Here is a 20,056-nt window from a genome sequence, read left to right as displayed (position 1 = left end):
AGCTTTGTCGGTTCTTCATTTTTCCTCTATACTGCTCTTGTATTAATTCCTGGTTGTAGTGTAATGGAAAACATGAGAGACTTGGAATAAAAAAGACCTGATTTGAAATCCCTCAAGGAAATAAATATTATCTGTGTGACAAAGGAAAGTCACTTAAATTCTCTTGAGGTGCATTTCCTTCATATTTATAAAGGAGATAATAATATTTACATAGTGCTTACATAGTGTGTTGAACTCTATATTACATTTCATTTAATCTATATGCAAACTGTAACTAAAAGCTCAAATTAGCTTATAGCCACCTCCCATTATCTAAAGTTCCAAAACCTAGGGAAAAAAAAAAGATGTATGTTAATATAAGTGTGACTATATAAACACCTAGATGCATGTGTATGTAAAAATATACTGTGCTCATACACATATGCATGCACATATGCAGATATTATATGTGTTTGCATATATACATGTATTTAAATATCCTCTATAAGCAGAGAAGAGAATAGCAGAATAGTGGTTGATTTTTATTTTCTTTTGTTTTTATGAATAAAGGTACTTAAGAAAGAAAGTATGACATGGCAGATATTAATTTTTGAGACAGAAAAACCTGGGTTCAATTTCTGCCTCTAGCATACAGTTGTTTTATGACCATGTGCAAAATATGTCACTCTCAGTGCCCCAGGGGACTTTCTAGAGTGGATAATTCCTGATGAGTTGTCAGTTTGTATCAACAGTTGGAGTTTCCTATAAATCAGATCTGCTGCCCCCTCCTCTGCATGATGTCTACTTAAATCATACAGTTTGGAAAATAAATTCCAAAATTTCCCCAATATTTGCAAAATATTAGGATCTGTGTATGAATGAATTTTAAAAATCAAATCCTTATCCTCAACTTTGAGTCCCTTTGCCTAGTTGGACCAACTGCAGATGGACTCTTGCACTGAGATACTCTTAGGTGGTCTTGTGCTCATGTGACCATCAGAATCCCCTTTCTTGACCTACTTTACAGCATTGGTCTATGCCAACTTGATATATCAGAAGAATTAATAATACCAATTCTTCAGTCTACTTGGACTTAGCTAGTTCCCGACACTACTATTACCTTAGTATCTGAAGCCTATCTCAAATTTCTGATATGGTCCATGGTGTAATTTTTTTTTTACTCTTGACTGTTCCCTAAACTGGAAATAGATCATCTACTACCTGCTGGTTTCTTTACCAAAAAAAAAGATTTTGTACATCTTGAAGAATAAAAGATCGAGGAAATCAAGGGAATCAATGAAAAAAAATATGAAGGAAAGCAGTCTAGCTGTACCAGATCTCAAACTGCATTATAAAGCAATAATTATCAGGACAAGCTGGTAGTGGCTAAGAAATAGAGTGGTGGATCAATGGAATGGATCAAGTACATAATAAATTATTGTAAATGATTGTACTAATCTATTATATGATAAAACCCAAGATCCAAGTTTTTGGAACAAAAATTCATCATTTGATAATAATTGCTGGAAAAATTTGAAAATAATATAGTAGAAACTCGATATAGAACAACATCTCACACAGTATACCAAGATAAGGTAAAAATGATTATATGATTTACACAGAAAGAGTGAGAACATCAGTAAGTTAGTAGAGCATGAAATAATTTACAGGTCAGAAATATGGATAAGGGAAAAATTTACAACCAAAAAAGATATAGGGAGCATTATAAAATGTAAAATAATTTTGATTATATAAAATTAAAAAGTTTTTAAACAAATGAAACTGCTGCAACCAAAATTAGAAGAAAAGAAGAAAACTGGGGGAAATTTTGCAACAAGTTTCCCTGATAAAGGCTCCATTTCTTAAATATATAGAGAACTGAAAGAATACAAGTCATTCCTCCATTAATAAGTAGTCAGAAGATATGAATAGGCAGTTTTCAGACAAAGAAATCAAAGCTATCTATAGTCATATAAAATGCTTTAAATCACTACTGATTAGAGAAATACTAATAAAAACAACTCTGAGGTGCCATACCGCATCTATCAGATTGGCTAGTATGACAAAAAAAGGAAAATGTCAAATGTTGGAAGTGATGTGGGAAAACTGGGAAACTAATGCACTGTTGTTGGCATTGTGAAATGATCCAACCATTCTGGAGAGCAATTTGGAACTATGCCCAAAGAGCTATAAAACTGCATACCCTTTGATCCAGAAAGATCACTGCTAGGTATGTAACTCCAAAAGATAAATAACGGGGGGAAGGACTTATTTGTACAAAGATATTTATAACAGATCTTTTTGTGGTGGCTAAGAATTGGAAATTGAGGGGATGCCCATCAATTGGGGAATGGATGAAAAAGCTGCGGTGTATAATTGCTGTGGAATATTATTGTGCTATAAGAAATGGCAATCAGGATGATTTTAGAAAAAAAAAACCTGGAAATACTTACATGAACTGATGAAAGTGAAGTGAGCAGAATCAGGAGATGATTGTGCATAGTAACAAAAATATTGTATAATAAAGAACTGTGTATCATCCAGCTATTCTCAGCAATGCAATGATCCAAAACAACCCCAAAGGACTCATGATGAAACATGCTCTCTGCTTCGAGAGGGGGAAAAAAAGCAAAACAAACAAACAAACAAACTGATGTTTTCTGGATACAGACTGAAGGATACCATTTGTGACTTTCTTTGTTTCAGTCTTCTTGTACAAAATGAATAATATGGAAATGTTTTACATGACTACACATCCACAAACTATATTGGATTGCTTACCATCTCAGGGAAGGGGAAGGGCAGGACAAAGGAAAAGAATAGAATTTGGAACGCAAAAGGTTAAAAAATGTTAAAAATGTTTTAATGTGTAATTGGGAAAACGTTATTAGAAAGATCTTGTTGATGGTCAGAAAATCATATGATACAATATTTTCTAGTAGATAGAGTTCTGGAGTTGGTGTAAGGAAGAGTTGGAGTCAAATCCCACCTCAGATCCTTATTAGCTGAGGCATCTTCTGAAAATTATGTAACTTCTCACCCTCAGTTTCCTTACCTCAGAGAAGCTAAGTGAATTGTGTTAAGCATTTTTTTGTCTTTTTTGTATCCTAAGCAAAGTACAGTGCCTGGCACACATTAAAAACAATAAATACTGATTGATTAAAAAGGCTAAAATTATTCACTGAGGCAAAAGGGATGATGATTTTGTTATGATGGTAGCCATACAGAGAAGGGGTTGCAAGATTATGGAAGAGGAAATCAACAAAGCTTAGAGATATGTTGAATATGGGAGTTAAGGGAGAAAAAAGTCAAAGCTGTCTTGGGAGGTAGAAGCTTGAATGAATAGATGGATAGTGGCAGCCTTAACAGAAATATAGGAATTGAGGAAAGAGAGTGCAGGAATAAAATGGGTTCTATTTGGCTTGTTATTTGAAAAGGCACATCAAGGTATAGAGGTCCAACACACAGTTGGTGATACTTAGCAGATATTTGGTAATATGGGATGAGAGTTCAGGAGAAATATTAGGCAGTATATAGGGATTTAAGAATTATTTGCATGGAAGTGAAAATTGAACCCACAGGGATTTAATTATTAGTTCCATTCAAGTGAATGAACACTTATTAAGTATCTATCATTTTGGGGCAGCTAGGTGGCTCAGTGAGTAGAGCACTGGCCCTGGAGTCAGGAGGACCTGAGTTCTAATCCAGCCTCAGATACTTGACACTTGTACTAGCTGTGTGACCACTTAACCCCAATTGCCCTGCCAAAAAGCAAAAAAAAAAAAAGTATCTATCATTTGACTATAATAATGATCAGCATGAAAAACTGAGTAATGTTTTTTTCCTGTTCTGATTAAACAAGAAGGCATCATATACTGGTGCAAATCAGTTTTATGGTAATTAGGGTAGGATTTTTTTTTTTTTGTTTTCTCTTTTAGAATGCTAAGATAATCAAGTACCTTTGATAAGTCTTGCCTTTCAAATGTAATGGCAAGCAAAGTGGACTTTTTGTTATCTTTTGTTTCTTTGATTGAATCTAGACTCTTTGACCTGCTTAAGAAACAAAAAAAACCTAGTTCACATAGGTTTCAGCCACATGGTTGTGATGCCCTCTGATCCTGAGAAGGATTTATAAGATGTGAGGTTGGTGTTTTGTTTTGGGGCTCTTACTCACTGCAAGAGTGTTGTGTGATTTGATCAGACAAGATTCTGGGTAGCCATCACAGAGCCCCCTGGCTTTGAAAACCCAGATGTTGATGCTTTTCTTTTTGGTGACTGTGCATGTGATGTCTTGATTAGACAAAGCCTTTCTGTTGATCTGTTTGTCTTTTCTGTTTTTATTTGCTCTGAAGTTCAGGGTGGTGACTTTTTCCCCTGAACTAAGTGAATGATATATGTATATTTGATTAAAGTGAGATTGTAAACCCCTTAAAGTTGCTTTCCTTAGAAAAGTAGATCAAAGAACCTGTGCTAGCAGCCCTCCTGTGTGCTGGTGCTATTGGTCTTACACCTCCACAGCAGCTGCTAGCAACATTGTTGTTACAATCAGCAATGTCACTGAGGAAGGCAAGTTGTGAGGGTACATGATAGGTACTGAAAACATGAATGCTTTCATTATACATTGTTACTATAACATGAGAAAATTGGAATCAAATTTCAACAGTAATAAGCCAGGCTCATACTGTGTTTTTCGTAACAATACCCTCACCTCTAAGTCACAAAAAGGATCCATTGCCAACCAATGCAGTGAAATCATAAGGCATGTTTTCATCCCTAAACCTAGTTTGGAGGACTTAAGAGATGAAATCAAGGACTTACTAAAGTCTGAAGAGAGCAAAATTGAAGAAGTTAGTCTTATAAATTTTTCACTTAATATCAGCTGTAGAAATTATGCCTAGTAATGACATGGGAGAAAAATGCTGCCTCATATGATTTTCAAAAAAAGATGTGCATTCTTATACTGGAAGACAAAAATCTTTTTGTGTTTTATGGTGTGAATCCAACTAGTGGAGAATTATGGAATTATAAATAAACAGAATGATTCCAAAAAGCTGGCATTTGCTTTAACAGTCATGCATGAGTGCATCCTCCCACAGGGTCGGGCAGAAAGTTTAAAAATATTTCAGGAACTACCCAAAACCACTTATGCAGAGGAAATTAACATAGTAAGAATCGTAGGAGAAAAGCTGAATATACCAAGGAATATTCTTAAAGGGCCACAGTAGAAGTAACTTGAACAATTTATTGAAGACATATAAACTGTTATAAGAAAATTGCCTCAATTTATATCTTAGATACACAGTAGAAAACTTAGATAATGCATCTGAATGAAAAACCAAATAAAATGTTTGCAGAACAGACCCCTGAAAAAACATTTTGCAAAAAATAGCTTCCTGTAATTGGCCATTAAAAACAAAAATCAAAAGTTCAAGGAATCAGGCTAGTATAAAGAACAGCCATTTCAAATGATTTCTTTCTCCATTATCTAGAGGATGAAGGTGCCAAGGCTAGGAGAGTCAATGGTGTAAACAATTGAAAGAGTGTTTGAGGACAGCCCTCTGGTTCTAGGTAATATCCAGCTACTTCATCATCGTATTTCATCCCAGTCCCGTTGAGGGGTTAGAGCTGCGGCCCAAGTCAAGTCCCTTCGTTCAGAGTTAGCAATGACTTTTCTTTTCTCAGTAGTAGCATTCCCACCTTCCTGGGTTTGTAGTGGTATTGGAGGTCTGCATATGCTATTTTCTGAGACAGAATCTAAAGAGGTCTTTGTAAAAAGTAGACATGAATAAAGGCTAGGACTTAAAAAGAAAAAAAAAGAAGAAAAAGGAGTAAGGCATTCCAGGAATAAACAAAAAAGAATAAATACATTTAGAAAGATAGACATATGACTTTGGGAGAAAAAATGAACAAACACTTGTTCAGAGTGGAGGGTTTGTGCAGGGGAAAATGTAGAAGCAGAGTTGCTGAATATCCTTAGGACCAAATATTTCTCCCAAATTATGTGTCTATATCAATTTACTTTGACATATCAAAATAACTAATTTTGAGGTCTTTCCTTAAATCATCTTTTTGAAAGAGACCAAAATAAGGAAACTGGCTAATCTAAAGGGTTTTAGATACAAACAGGGTCCTCAGCCAATTATTGGTTCGCATTGGATGTTTTTGTGTAGCATTCATTTGAAATTGGTCTTTAAAAGTTCCAAAGACTCTGGGACTAGTCCATAACTTGGACTAGAGGTGACTTGAAATAATAAGTTTTTTTTTAAAAAGTCTTATTATTTTCCTCAACTTTTGCTGTAATTAAAATCATTTGGTTGGTTAAGTGCACCCTCCCTACTTATCCTGAGTAGAAACATTTAAAGTTGCCTGCTTTGCTGATTTCTTCTTGAGGCAGTTAAGCTGACTGTGGAAATATTTGTCATTAATTTCATTGCCGAAGTAAACCTAACAGCAGTCACTCATTCTTTTGTCAACAAGTCAAGTTGTGAATGACTTAGCACATCCAATCTTTAAGTCTCATTAAAATGTTGCAGAATTTTCAGATGTGCAGTTTCTACAAATTTGTAGAAAATATCTAAGATAAGAGCATTAGTCTTGACATTATTTTTCTTTTCATTTTCTGAGTCCCAAAATGATGGCATAAATATTTTCCCCTCTTAGATTACAATTAATTTGTTGTACTGGTTTACATCATTTAGTTTAAAATTTAATCTCCTGTTACTAAAAGACAAGAACCTTTTCCGATTGACTCTAGACCTTTGGTCTAGCATTTTCACTTTTCTAATGATCAGTTAAACTGAAGAATTAATTTAAAATTAAAGAAAAATAGGACATACCACATGATCATTATCTTTCAATGTCAAAATGATCTATGAAGCATCAGAACAGAACATATCATCTTGAATTAAGAATATATTGACAATAAAACCAAATGATACAACTAAATAAAATCAATTGGAAGTGAAATCGCTCAATATTGACTGAGCCTTCCACTAATTTGCAATCATATAATAAAAGAGAAATGAAATAATTTATGTCATTAGTCAATGGCTCCTCAAAGAGGTTTCATGTTGATTTATAAGCAACGATCTTCACAATCTGCCAAAATTTCTCATTGTATTCTCTGTGGAGACATAGATTAATAGGAAAATTTGACTTATTATTAGAATACTTCTTTTACTTGCATCTCGTTAGACTTCTTCTCTGAATTTTATATCCTTTTAATTGAATTCCACTGTTCTATCCTCTATCTTTTTTCCTTTTTGGTCTCTCATTTCAAGTGTCCCCTAACATGTGGTCAGAAACAATTTAAATTCTATGACTTTTTTATCACACTGGCTGTGATAACCTTACTTCTCCCCCCCAAAAAAGAATTCTTTTCTATACAAGATAGCAATTATATTGCTGGTTAGGACATTTGGGGAGATACGGTTGTCTTTGTCACAGCAACATAGCAACTGTTGACTTGCCTCAGCAATACATTACAACCTTACTTCTCTCTGATTTCTCAATATTAAAATTGCAAATTTTAGTAAAGATGGCACTTTTCTTCTTCCATAAAGTCCTAAACTAATGACATATAGTGCCATGGACGTGACCTTTGATTCTAGAAAGTAATGTTATCAGAATGTACCCAATGGTGGGGACTTATCCAATTGGGTAAAACTCAAATATGGGATTGGTGAAAGGCTATGTATGTTTTCCAGTCAGCTTTTGTTCAGAGGGGTTTATTATAGGGTTAGCTGCAAAGTAATACCTTTTTATGGCCAAAATATCTTTTGAAGGACTTCTACAAATTTGTAGATGAATTAGATTCTATATCAATAGGAAAATGCCCATACTGATATCATAGTTCCTTTAAATATTGAACAACTGTTTAGTTTTTTTGTCAGATGATCAAAGGCTGCTTCATTGTGAAATAACATGCTAGACCATAGCATAACAATAATTTACTGAAGATTAATCCATGTCTTTAATATTTACTTACTATCCTGTGGAGCCCAAAGACTGCAACTCATTGGCACTGCTGATTATTTTAAGGGAGATAGTTGAGGTACGGGTTATAATTTCAATGGCAATGTTGCATAGTGGATAGAGAGCTAGTCTCAGAGTCAAGAAGTCCTTGATTCACATACCGCCTCTGCCATATATTGGCTTGGGCAAATCACTTAATCTATCATCACTCCAAGAAATTTTCAGAGTACAAGTTGCATAAGCAGGTTCTGATCTTCATTGATAGAGAGAAGGTGTCACCTTGGGGTAAGTTCCCTAAGCCAAAAAAATCATAGGTTTCCCATATTAGCTATGTAATCTTGAATAAATTGCTTACTTTCTAAGTAGCCTGAAAAACTCTCTAAGAAAAGGAATCATAACCTGGGGTATGTTAATTTATTTTCTTTTTTTAAAATGTTTTAATAATTGCCTTAGTTTTTTTGGGGGGGTAATTTTTAAAATTTATTTTAAATTTAAATGTAAAATGAGAAAAAAAAACATTGCCATGTACACACAGAACATAGAAGAGGATTCAATATAAAACAATAAATTTAAATTCAAGGAAACCTATATAATAAATATTCACATGGTTTTCAAAGCTGCCCAGCTTTTCTTTGCTTCCTTGCAAGTTTTCTTTTGTTCTCTGCTCTGTACTTTTTACTTTACTTTTTCCCTTTTCTTCCCACTGCCCTCCTACTCCCTCCCTCCCTAAAGAAGGCTAAAATTCAGCATGGATATAGATAATAGAAATAGATCTTTCTAAATAAACATCTATATATAGCTCTAGTAATATACAGATAAAGATATCTATAAACATACACGTATATGTAAAACTGTACTATGCTTGTTTCCAGTTGTCGTCTGTTTCTCTGACTGTGGATAGCATCTTCCTTCATAAGGCCCAGTCTTTCTGTGTTTTTGTACTAAATCTATCAGGTCTTCATTTCTCACACCACAGCAATATTCCAACCCAATCACATCCTATCTGATATAGCGTCTATAAAAGTCCCTCCCCCAATTTTCTACATTGCTTCTATTCTTGGCTACATTCGTTTTATTTATATAAGAAAAATTTAATTTAAAATAATTGGCATTGTCCATTTTACTTTTCAACAGTGCTCCCACCTTATAATATAGTTTAAGGTATGTCCTGCTGGATCTGCTTCCTTTACATATTTTTGCCCTAGTTTCTTTGAAGTTCCTGACCTTTAGTTCTTCCATATGAACTTTGTTATTATTGTTTTTAACTCTGCCCAAGAACTGAAACTCTGCTGTCCTGTAAGAGTCCACAGCCAGCAGCTACTGCAGCTGCACTTTCCAGTTGTGTATTAGCTCCTTGTCCACTGCAGCCACAGCCTATGACACATCTGGTTAGCATATCTATTCTTGACATCCCTCCATAGTGGAAGGTCCTTCAATATTCTTCTATTCAATGGTTAGCTCCCCCACCCCTTCCCCAACTTCCCAAACACACATATTGTTCATGAGATGAAAATATCTAAGGCTGCCTCCCAACCCAACTGCCTTCAGGTCTTCTTGTTTATTGATTCTGCAGAGTTGGACATGAAGTGTTTGTACTTTGTTCAGGCCGAACTGCTTAGCTCAGGCTGAACCTCCATCCCTGGAGATCAGGTCTTTCTTATGGTCTTCTCAAGTTGTCTTAGAACAACTGCTTTACCCTAACACAGAGGTTCCCAAAGGGAGCAATACTGCCCCTTTGTGGGTATTGGAATGATCCAAGGGGGCAGTAGTAGGCTCAGGTGCAATTGAGGGGTGTTGAAAAAAAGTAAGGGGGCGGTGGATACATAAGGAAAGAAGAGAAGAGAATTTTGAAAAAAATATTCATACATCATTCATCTGTTATGTAACAAGTTAAAGTCATAGTGATTCCATTATTTTTCAATAAGCACACAAAATGCAAGTTCTAACTGATCAGTGGTCAAGTTTGACAGGTCTTAACAAGCAAGTACTGGCAGGTGAGCCTGTTGCACTGTGTCAGGAAGTTCAGCTTGCATTGGCAGGAATATATACATATAATGACTTGTTTACAATATGAAATCATAAGGTTACATGACACAATATTGCACCATCAAAATTTCAATGCAGGAAAAAACGCACAAGTTTACAATAAATTATTAAATTTAACATGTATCATGTAAAAGTTATATTTTTTTGAAATGACACAAATTAAAAAAAATATTAAAGGGTTAAATATTTTGGGGGGAGGGGAGCTGAGTATTTTTATTGAAAAGGTGGTGGTAGGCCAAATAAGTTTGGGAACCTCTGCCCTAACTTTTGTTTATTTCTTCTGCTCTATGTTCTCTCTGAGATGATGTTCTCTCTTTTTTTGTGGAGGAATTTTAGAAAGCTGAAAATACTCTGACCTACTCTACCATCTTCCCAGAATCCTTTCTGATAACTGCATTTCAATATATTTTTTCTTTCTAATCACATTTTATTTTTATATACTTCAAATATTACTCTGACAAATGGTTTATAGGGTTCTTCCAATTGCCTAAAAGGATCCATCTCTCTCTCTCTCTCTCTCTCTCTCTCTCTCTCTCTCTCTCTCTGTCTCTGTCTCTCTGTCTGTCTCTCTCTCTGACTCTCTCACTCTGTGTCACACACACACACACACACACACACACACACACCTAAGACTTTTCTGTCTTTAGACTCCTCTAAAATACCAAGTTGCTGATCAGCATTAGTATTAGTATTAAATTTCCATACCAGGATGTCTCTACACTAATGCAAGTATAGGTCTAGAAAACTCTTCCCCATCATCATCAAATGTTAAAGTACTGAGTAGTCACCACCACAGATTTGTGATAAAAGAATATTTCTGATTTTAAAAATCAAAGAACTATAATCATGGGAAGTTAAGCTATCCAAGACACCTCTGTAGTGACAGCTTCTGTTACACAGTCACCCTTTCCAGCAAGCGATAATTGTCCCAAAAAGCAATGAAAAAAGTTTTTATTAATGATGTGGTCTATACTTACTCTTCAAAGACCTGTTCTTTTATCTTTACTTGGCAGGTAGAAGTGGGAAATTGAAACATCATCAATAACTGTAAAACACAGTTCAGTAGAATCTTATTAATTTATAAAATCATTGCAAACCACACTGCTTACAAAGACTAACAGTAAGAAATAGTGTACATCACCTGCTGTATCCAAATGTATTTGTTATTGACTTTCCCAAGTACTGAGCTCTTTTCTACTAGCCCCCAGTTGAGGTTTTAGTTGATGTGTTTCAGGGGAACCTGGTTAACCAAAGGTTTCACGTTTATTTACTTCCTCAGGGCCATCCAATTACAGAATATGGATTGTTAGAATAGAATTCCAGTAGCTTACCTAGTCTTTTTAATTCCTTCCTTACAATTTATACTTAATTCAACAGCACATTGAACTCTCTGTCCTATATTATATTAAATTATCATTCATCAATTATTTCATGAATTGCACCACTTAGCTTCAGTTTTAGTCAGAAATTCATCACTCATTGATTCATTTTTTTTTTTTACTTTTCTCAACTGTAATAAAACCCTTGAGCAGGAGTAATCATCTACACATGACTAATTAGTTGTAAATATAGGGTGACTGAAGTTCAAGGGAGTCCCTATAAAGTTGTATAACATGGGAAAAATGACTCTCAGTTTATATTTAAGGCAGGGATTTATTATTTCAAACCCGGTTCTATGCAATGGCATATAATAGGCCTTTAATGAATGTTGGTTGGCTGCTGTTGTTAGACTATGTTCCCCAAGCTTCTGTAGGAGGCCTCTTTAGTCCATGTGGTGCTAAGCTATATAAAATCCTTATCTTTGTAATGAACATGAATCAAGAAGGTAGGAAATTATAATCAGTTGCCTTTTGAACATAATTATGGTATAGTTTAACATACTGTGATAAAAAATTAAATTGTTTGGTAGTTAAATATTTAAGATATTCTAGTTTAATTATATTAGCTAGAATTTTAGAATGATTGTATCATGCTAAATATGTTGTTTTTATATACTGATTATCCCTTGGCTTGCTCCTATGTATACTGTGCCTTTCAATAGAAATGCACATTTTTCTACTTGCTAATATTCTGAACCAATTAATAATTGATAAAAAATAATTCAGAATGAAAAATAACACTGAGGACATCATTTTAATTTTATAATAGCCTATAAGATTTTTTAGATAATCTCTGTCAGAAGATTTAACAAACGACTATTATCACACCTTGTATTTTCTTAGTTTGTTTTTCTAATTTTCTTCCTGATTTTTGATTTTCTCCTCTCCTACATTTCTTTCTTCCTTCTTTCCCTTCCTTGCACTGTTCTTCCCTCCCTCCCGTTTTCTCTCTCTGTGTATCTCTATGTGCCTCTCAATCTTTTTCTATTTGTCTCTGTCTGTATCTCTCTCTCTCTCTCTCTCTCTCTCTCTCTATTTCTCTCTGTCTATATATCTGTCTGTCTCTCTCCCCCCACACATGCTGTGTGCATCTGAAATTATTGATTTCAAAATACCTACAGCTTTGATTTTACTAATTTCTCACCAAAAGATTCTCTCTTTGAATGGACACCTCCTTCTTTGTAGTTGATTCAGGTGATGTTTTCCAGCTTGTTAACATTGTTAACTTGGTATCTTTACTTCTAAAAATTTTATATTCCATTTTCTACTAATAGTGTAATTTGCTGTCCAGTCTAATTGGTAGCCTTAATCCCACCTGCCACATATTCATTGTGTTTTTTCTCTGAAAAAAAATCATTACTTCCTATTTCTCACCATACTTATGTGCATGAAGATATTAGTGTGAGCCTGTTTTTATGTTTCAGTAAAAACAGATTTAAAAAAAAATGAGGCGGGGGGGGCAGAGCCAAGATGGCAGCTGGAAAGCAGGGACTAGCGTGACCTCCCCCCCGAGTCCCACCAAAAACCTATAAAAAATGGCTCTGAACCAATCCTAGAACTGCAGAACCCACAAAACACCAGAGGGAAGCAGGCCTCCAGCCCAGGACAGCTTGGATGGTCTCTGGGTGAGGTCTATCCCACACGGAGCTGGAAGCTGGGAGTGGAGCAGAGCAGAGCCCAGTGTGAGCGGTGCGGACCAACCAGACCAGGAGCCGGGCGGAATGTGCCATACCAATCTGAATCAGTGAGCTGCGGCAACCCACAAACACCAAAGACAGTGGAGAAGGTTAGTGGGAAAAGCTGCGGGAGTGGAAGGAGTTCACGGTTCGGCTACCAGCCCTGGGGGTAGCAGTAGTGGGGCAGCTACAGCTGTTCTTGCTTCTGGCCCCAGGCTCACCTGGTGGGAGGAATTAAGTGGTGGATCAGAGCAGGAGTGCACAGCCTGCAGAAGATCTAAGCCCAGTCCGGGCTGGGGGTTCTTGGGGAAGGCGCAGTGCTGGTGTGGCAGAGCTGGCACATCCCACCCCCCCAAACATGGAACATAGAACTCTTTAGTCTACAAGCAGTCATACCCTGCTGAAAAACTCAAGGGTCAAGTTAGTTGGTTGGAAATATGGCCAGGCAGCGAAAACGCACCCAGATTCAGTCTCAGACTTTGCATTCTTTCTTTGGTGACAAAGAAGACCAAAACATACAGACAGAAGAAGTTAACAAAGTCAAAGAGCCTACAACACAAACTTCCAAGTAAAACATGAACTGGTCCCAGGCCATGGAAGAGCTCAAAAAGGTTTTGGAAAAGCAAGTTAGAGAAGTAAAGGAAAAATTGGCAAGAGAAATGAGAAGGATGCGAGAAAACCATGAAAAACAAGTCAATGACTTGCTAAAAGAGACCCAAAAAAATACTGAAAAATATACTGAAGAAAACAACACCTTAAAAAATAGATTAACTCAAATCGTAAAAGAGCTTCAAAAAGTCAATGAGGAGAAGAATGCCTTGAAAGGCAGAATTAGCCAAATGGAAAAGGAGGTCCAAAAGACCACTGAAGAAAATAGTACTTTAAAAATTAGATTGTAGCAAGTGGAAATTGTGACTTTATGAGAAATCAAGATATTATGAAAGAGAACCAAAGGAATGAAAAAATTGAAGACAATGTGAAATATCTCCTTGGAAAAACCACTGACCTGGAAAATAGATCCAGGAGAGATAATTTAAAAATTTATTGGACTACCCGAAAGCCATGATCAAAAAAAGAGCCTAGATATCATCTTTCAAGAAATTATCAAGGAGAACTGCCCTGATATTCTAGAGCCACAGGGAAAAATAGAAGTGGAAAGAATCCACCGATCGCCTCCTCAAATAGAACCCAAAAAGAAATCTCCTAGGAATATTGTCGCCAAACCCCAGAGCTCCCAGATGAGAGGAGAAAATACTGCAAGCAGCCAGAAAGAAACAATTTGAGTATTGTGGAAACCCAATCAGAATAACCGAAGATCTGGCAGCTTCTAAATTAAGAGATCGAAGGGCTTGGAATACGATATTCCGGAGGTCAATGGAGCTAGGATTAAAACCAAGAATCAGCTACCCAGCATATCTGAGTATCATGTTCCAAGGCAAAATATGGATTTTTAATAAAATAGAGGACTTTCAAGCTTTCTCAGTGAAAAGACCAGAGCTGAATAGAAAATTTGACTTTCAAGCACAAGAATCAAGAGAAGCATGTAAAGGTAATCAAGAAAAAGAACAAGAAACAGAAACTGCAAGGGACTTACTAAAGTTGAAATGTTTTGTTTACATTCCTACATGAAAAGATAACATGTATGATTCATGAGACCTCAGTATTAAGGTAGCTGAAGGGAATATGCATATATGTGTATGTTTATGTATATATACATATATAAGTGAATGTGTATGTATGTATATATATATATATACACACATATTGAGAGAGAGAGAGAGAGAGAGAGAGAGAGAGAGAGAGAGAGAGAGAGAGAGAGAGAGTGCACACAGGCTAAGTTGAAGATGAAGGGAAGATATCTAAAAGAAATAAAATCAAATTAAGGGATGAGAGAGGAACATATTGAGAGAGGGAGATAGGAAGAGATAGAATGGGGTGGATTATCTCGCATAAAGGTGGCAAGAGGAAGCAGTTCTGTGGGAGGAGGGGAGAGGGCAGGTGAGAGGTGGAATGAGTGAATCTTGCTCTCATCAGATTTGGCCTGAGGAGGGAATACCATACATACCCAATTGGGTATCTTACCCTACAGGAAAGAAAAGGGAAGAAGATAAAAAAAGGGGGGGATGATGGAAGGGAGGGCAGATGGGGGTGGAGGTAATCAAAAACAAACACTTTCAAAAGGGGACAGGGTCAAGGGAGAAAATTCAATAAAGCGGGATGGGTTGGGAAGGAGCAAAATATAGTTAGTCTTTCACAACATGAGTATTGTAGAAGGGTTATACATAGTGATACACATGTGGCCTATGTTGAATTGCTTGACTTCTTGGGGAGGGTGGGTGGGAAGGGAGGAGGGGGGAGAATTTGGAGCTCAAAGTTTTTAAAAACAGACGTTCAAAAACAAAAAACAGTTTTTTGCATGCAACTAGAAAATAAGATACACAGGCAATGGGGAGTAGAAATTTAGCTTGCCCTACATAAAAGGAAGGGAAAAGGGGATGGGAGGGGAGTGGGGTGACAGAAGGGAGGGCTGACTGGGGAACAGGGCAACCATAATATATGCCATCTTGGAGTGGGGGGGAGGGTAGAAATGGGGAGAAAATTTGTAATTCAAACTCTTGTGAAAACCAATGCTGAAAACTAAATATGTTAAATAAATAAATTAAATTTTAAAAAAAATGAGGCACAGTGAGTAGAGTAGTAGAGAGTCAGGAGAACCTGAGTTCAAATCCGGCCTCAGACACTTGACACATGTACTAGCTGCATGACCTTGTGCAAGTCACTTAACCCCAATTGTCTTGCCTTCTCCCCTCCAAAAAAAAGAAAAAAAAACAAAAAAAAACCTTAAATTCTCACTATCATAAAAGCAATTAAGTTTTAATTAGGTCTGTTATTGTTTATAGTTTCATTTTCATGCTTTTCTAACGGTATAATTTAGGCAAAAAGCACTGTGGTATGAACAAAAGTGTCTGGATTTATGTTCTTGTTATGGAAAAGTAAGCCATGTCAGTTTTATCATCTGTAAAATGGAGATAGTAATACTTGAAATTTCTACTTTATAATTTGTAAATCTACATGCAGGTGAGTTACTGGTAATGTTCCTTGTCATTCCTGTCTCAGACGGATTAAAATTTTCTTCCCAAATATGAAGACTGTCCTTATCTCTTTTGTGCCAGTCTTGAACAGACCATTCCAGAGTAATACACAAGAAACTCATACATTTTCTTCTTTGAGATACTAGGCCCTGAAGACAGGGAATATGAGTCATTTTTAATATTACTTATCATTTCCATCTTAGATGATTGCTTTCTAATCTCACCCATTACTAACCCTGCCAAATTCTTATCCCTCTTATGAGTTCACACATATATCTGGGCTTTCTAAGCATTAGCAACATGGGGTTAATGTAGGGATAAACAAAACAAATTCCTTTGTTGGAATAGATGAACTTATTATCATTAGACCATCGTTCGACTTTTCTGTTTAAGATTCCAATAAAAACCATGATCACTACCCTCTCAAACAAAGTCCTCATATCATAATTTACTGAAAAAATTGTGATAATTTATTTGAGATCCCCTTTCTCTCATTCCGAACTCTTTCCTTCTTCATTTTATTCTCTGATGAACAGCTAGATCTAGCTAAGCCCTTTGCATGGTCCATTAATCCCATTCCTTCCCCTTCTTAACCAGATTGATATCACTATCATCTGCATTCTCAAATATTCAATCTCTCCCTATCGAATGATTCATTCCCTGATTTATACACTCCAGACAATCTTCCTCTCCTTTAAACAAACAACATTTACTGGATTCCATTACTTCTGCTATCAATTATGCTATGTAGCACCTTCCTTTCTCAGCCAAATTCTTTGAAGATGCTATCAACCCTCAGTTCCTCCCCTTTCTCTTCATTCGCTCATATCTAAATCCTCTTTCATATGACCTCATCATTGAAATAAAATAATATCTCCAATATTGCTAATTTTCTCTCAATTGCCAAAATCAATGATCTCTTCTCAATCTTAATAAAGTGAGAGGCAAGTAGCAGTGACTGGAGTGGTTCCCTGGGTGCCCAGAACAGGACCCCTGGGAAATAATCTCTCCTTCCCTACCCCACTAGCACTATGGAGGAGACAGGCCATAGCAGAGGCTGAGGGGGGAAAACAAGCAGAGGCTTAAGGGAGGCTGGATGGCCAGAACCAGTGCTTGAATGGATTAGCCCATATCCAGACTATGCTGGAAAGGTGAATTTCCTGAGATTGTATTGTACATGGAGCCCTGAAGTAGGAGTAGAGAATTGCCTTTGTACACACCCGGCAAGAGTGATTGGTGAGGTGAGAGAAAAATTGGAGAACTGCCCAGGTACCCACCTAGCAAGAGGGGAACAGAGAGGTGCCTGCATCAAGATTCAGGCAGAAGCCAGGAGCTGCCTGTTCCTGCTGGACAACTCAGAACCAGGAGCTCAGAATTCAGCCCTGTGGCAAGATAAAAGCTTTGCAGGAAGGGCTGAGTGTGCTCTTTTTTCTGTCTTCTTCTGGGATGGTTTGGGAGCCAGGGGGAGGGTGGAGTTTGCTACGGTGGGTGGGGGGAAGTGCCATGGACCCCTAAGGACCCCACCCTGTTGACTTTGTTGCCTAGTTGCCCCTCAGGACTTTGAAAGGGGGGGGAGGTGGAGCACTGTAGGGAGAACAGACCCCCAAGAGAACTTTATTTGGACTTTTTTATTTGTGTTGGGACTTTGCTCATTATAGCATACCTGGTATCTGAGAGTGCCAGGAGGAAACCTCTAATGGCAGTGTAGGGAAAAGGACACACCCTCAAGAAGGACTTCACTTGGACACTCTGTACTTACTAAAGAGATTGTAATTTGCTGTGACCTAGGGATGGATTGTATTGTATTTGTATTGTAAATATGTACTTTGTATTGTATTGTGAACAAGTATTTGGGGGAATGATATTGAATGATATGTTTTGTTATCTTGTTAAGAATGTTATGCTTTATTTCCCTGAATGTGATCACAAAATATAATGCCTCTATTTGTGCTAGAATACATGACCATTTGGATTGTGTAGGCCAAGGATCCTGGAGGGGTGGATTGTAATGGTAATCAGGCTAGGACACTTTTACTGTTTTTTCTTTTGGAATGCTGAGGTAATCAAGTACCTTTGATGAGCTTGCCTTTGAAATGCAATGACAAGCAAAGTAGGGATTTTGTTGTTTTTGTTTGAGTGCCTCTTAGCACTGAAGTAATCAAGTGCCTTTGTTTCAATTGGGAGTCTTTGATTGAATCAAGAGTCCTTGATGACCTGCTTAAGAAACAAGAAAGCCCTGGGCCCCAGGTCCCACACCATGTTCCTAAGTAGGCTCTAAGCCCTCAGGGTATAAGAGCTCTGAGGCTGGCATTTTGCTTTTGGAGGCACACTCATTGGAAGAGTGTTAGTATGGAGACTCTGGGTAGCCTTTAAGGAGCCCCCCGGCTTTGAAAACCCAGATGTTGTTGCTTTTCTCTCTGGTAACCGTGTTTGTATTGCTATGATCAGACACATAGAAGCCTGTCAGTTGATTTGTGTTATTTTGCTCTGTTTATGTAATCTCTGCTTATAATTTCTGTTTGTATTTGCTCTGAAGTTCAGGGTACTGACTTTTTCCCCTGAAATAAGTGAATGATATATGCTTGTTAAATTAAAGTGAGACTGGAAACCACTTTAAATTGCTCTCCTTAGCAAAGCAGATCAAAGAACCTGTGCTAGCAGCCCTCCTTTGTGCTGGTGTGTAGTATTAATCTGATCAAAGATCTTCCCCACACATTAAATAGGGTTCAGGTGGGTCTAAATGGGAAAGCCTGATTAGATTTTTTTTGTAAGTAGGGCCCAAGACCCTACTTACTAGATGATAAGTTGATGTCGGTGTGAAGCCCTCAGGGCCCTAAGGGGAGTTGCTAAAACCAGAGGCAATAGTATATGTGCTGAGTTCTAGTCAATCAGATGAGGCTAGGACTGGATAAAAAGAGAGCCCAGAACTGGGAGCAACAGACCTGCGAGCAGCAGGACTGGGAGCAGTGGAGCAGAAGGATACAGAAGCAGAGAGCCAGCATAGAAAGAGCAGACGGGAGAGTGCTGAACAAGAGAGAGTTGTGGAAATCAGGGAACTAAGAGTCAGCAGAGCCGCAGGAGAGAGTGCTGAGCAGAGAGTTAGGATTCATGGGTGATCTTTTTATAGAAGGACCCTACCATCAAGGGGAAGCTACAATAAGGCTTGGTTTTTTGCTATAATATTTTGTTATAATTTCCTTCTTACTACAGTGAGGTGGGCTTAGCAGTTTTGGAATATTATTGCTAAAATATCAAATTGGGGGCATTGGTCCTTGAATCTGATCCTCTGGAATCTAAATAAATGTTATATTTCCTGTCTTCTACCTAGAGAATCCCTTATACTTCGCGATTCCAAACAACTCGGGCATGTCCATGGCCCTCTCTGAGGTCATGAATTTTGCCTTACTGCTATATGGTGTTATTGGTCTTACACAGCCACAGTACCAGCAATTAACATTGTTGTTACAATAGTTGTTGACTTTTCTTCAGGATTTACAATGTTTGTCACATTCTGTTCTTGGATCTTTTTTCCACTCCAGGTTTTTATGATATTATTCTTTCCTGGTTCTCATTGTCTTTATATGACCACTCTTCATGCTCCTTCCCTTGACTGACAAAATGACCTATGTAAAGGGAAAATCTGACTAGGTTACTCTCGTACTCAATAAATTACAGGGATCTCTATTTCCTCCATGATCAAATAGAAGTTCTTCCGTTTGATTTTTAAAGTCCTTCACAACCTGGCCCCTTCCTCCATTTGCAGCTTTTATACACTTTACTCTCCTTCATGTTGCTCTCCAATAACAGTGGCCTTTTTTTCTGTGTCTCCCACATGATATTCCCTCTCCAGGATCTGTCTCTCCACTGGTTGTCCTCTATTCCCGGAATACTCTCCCTTCTCACCTCCCCT

This window comes from Trichosurus vulpecula, chromosome 6 (genome assembly GCF_011100635.1).
Source record: "Trichosurus vulpecula isolate mTriVul1 chromosome 6, mTriVul1.pri, whole genome shotgun sequence".
NCBI lineage: Eukaryota > Metazoa > Chordata > Mammalia > Diprotodontia > Phalangeridae > Trichosurus > Trichosurus vulpecula.
The sequence above is the reverse complement of the archived record's forward strand: the minus strand, read 5'-3'. Positions refer to the sequence as shown.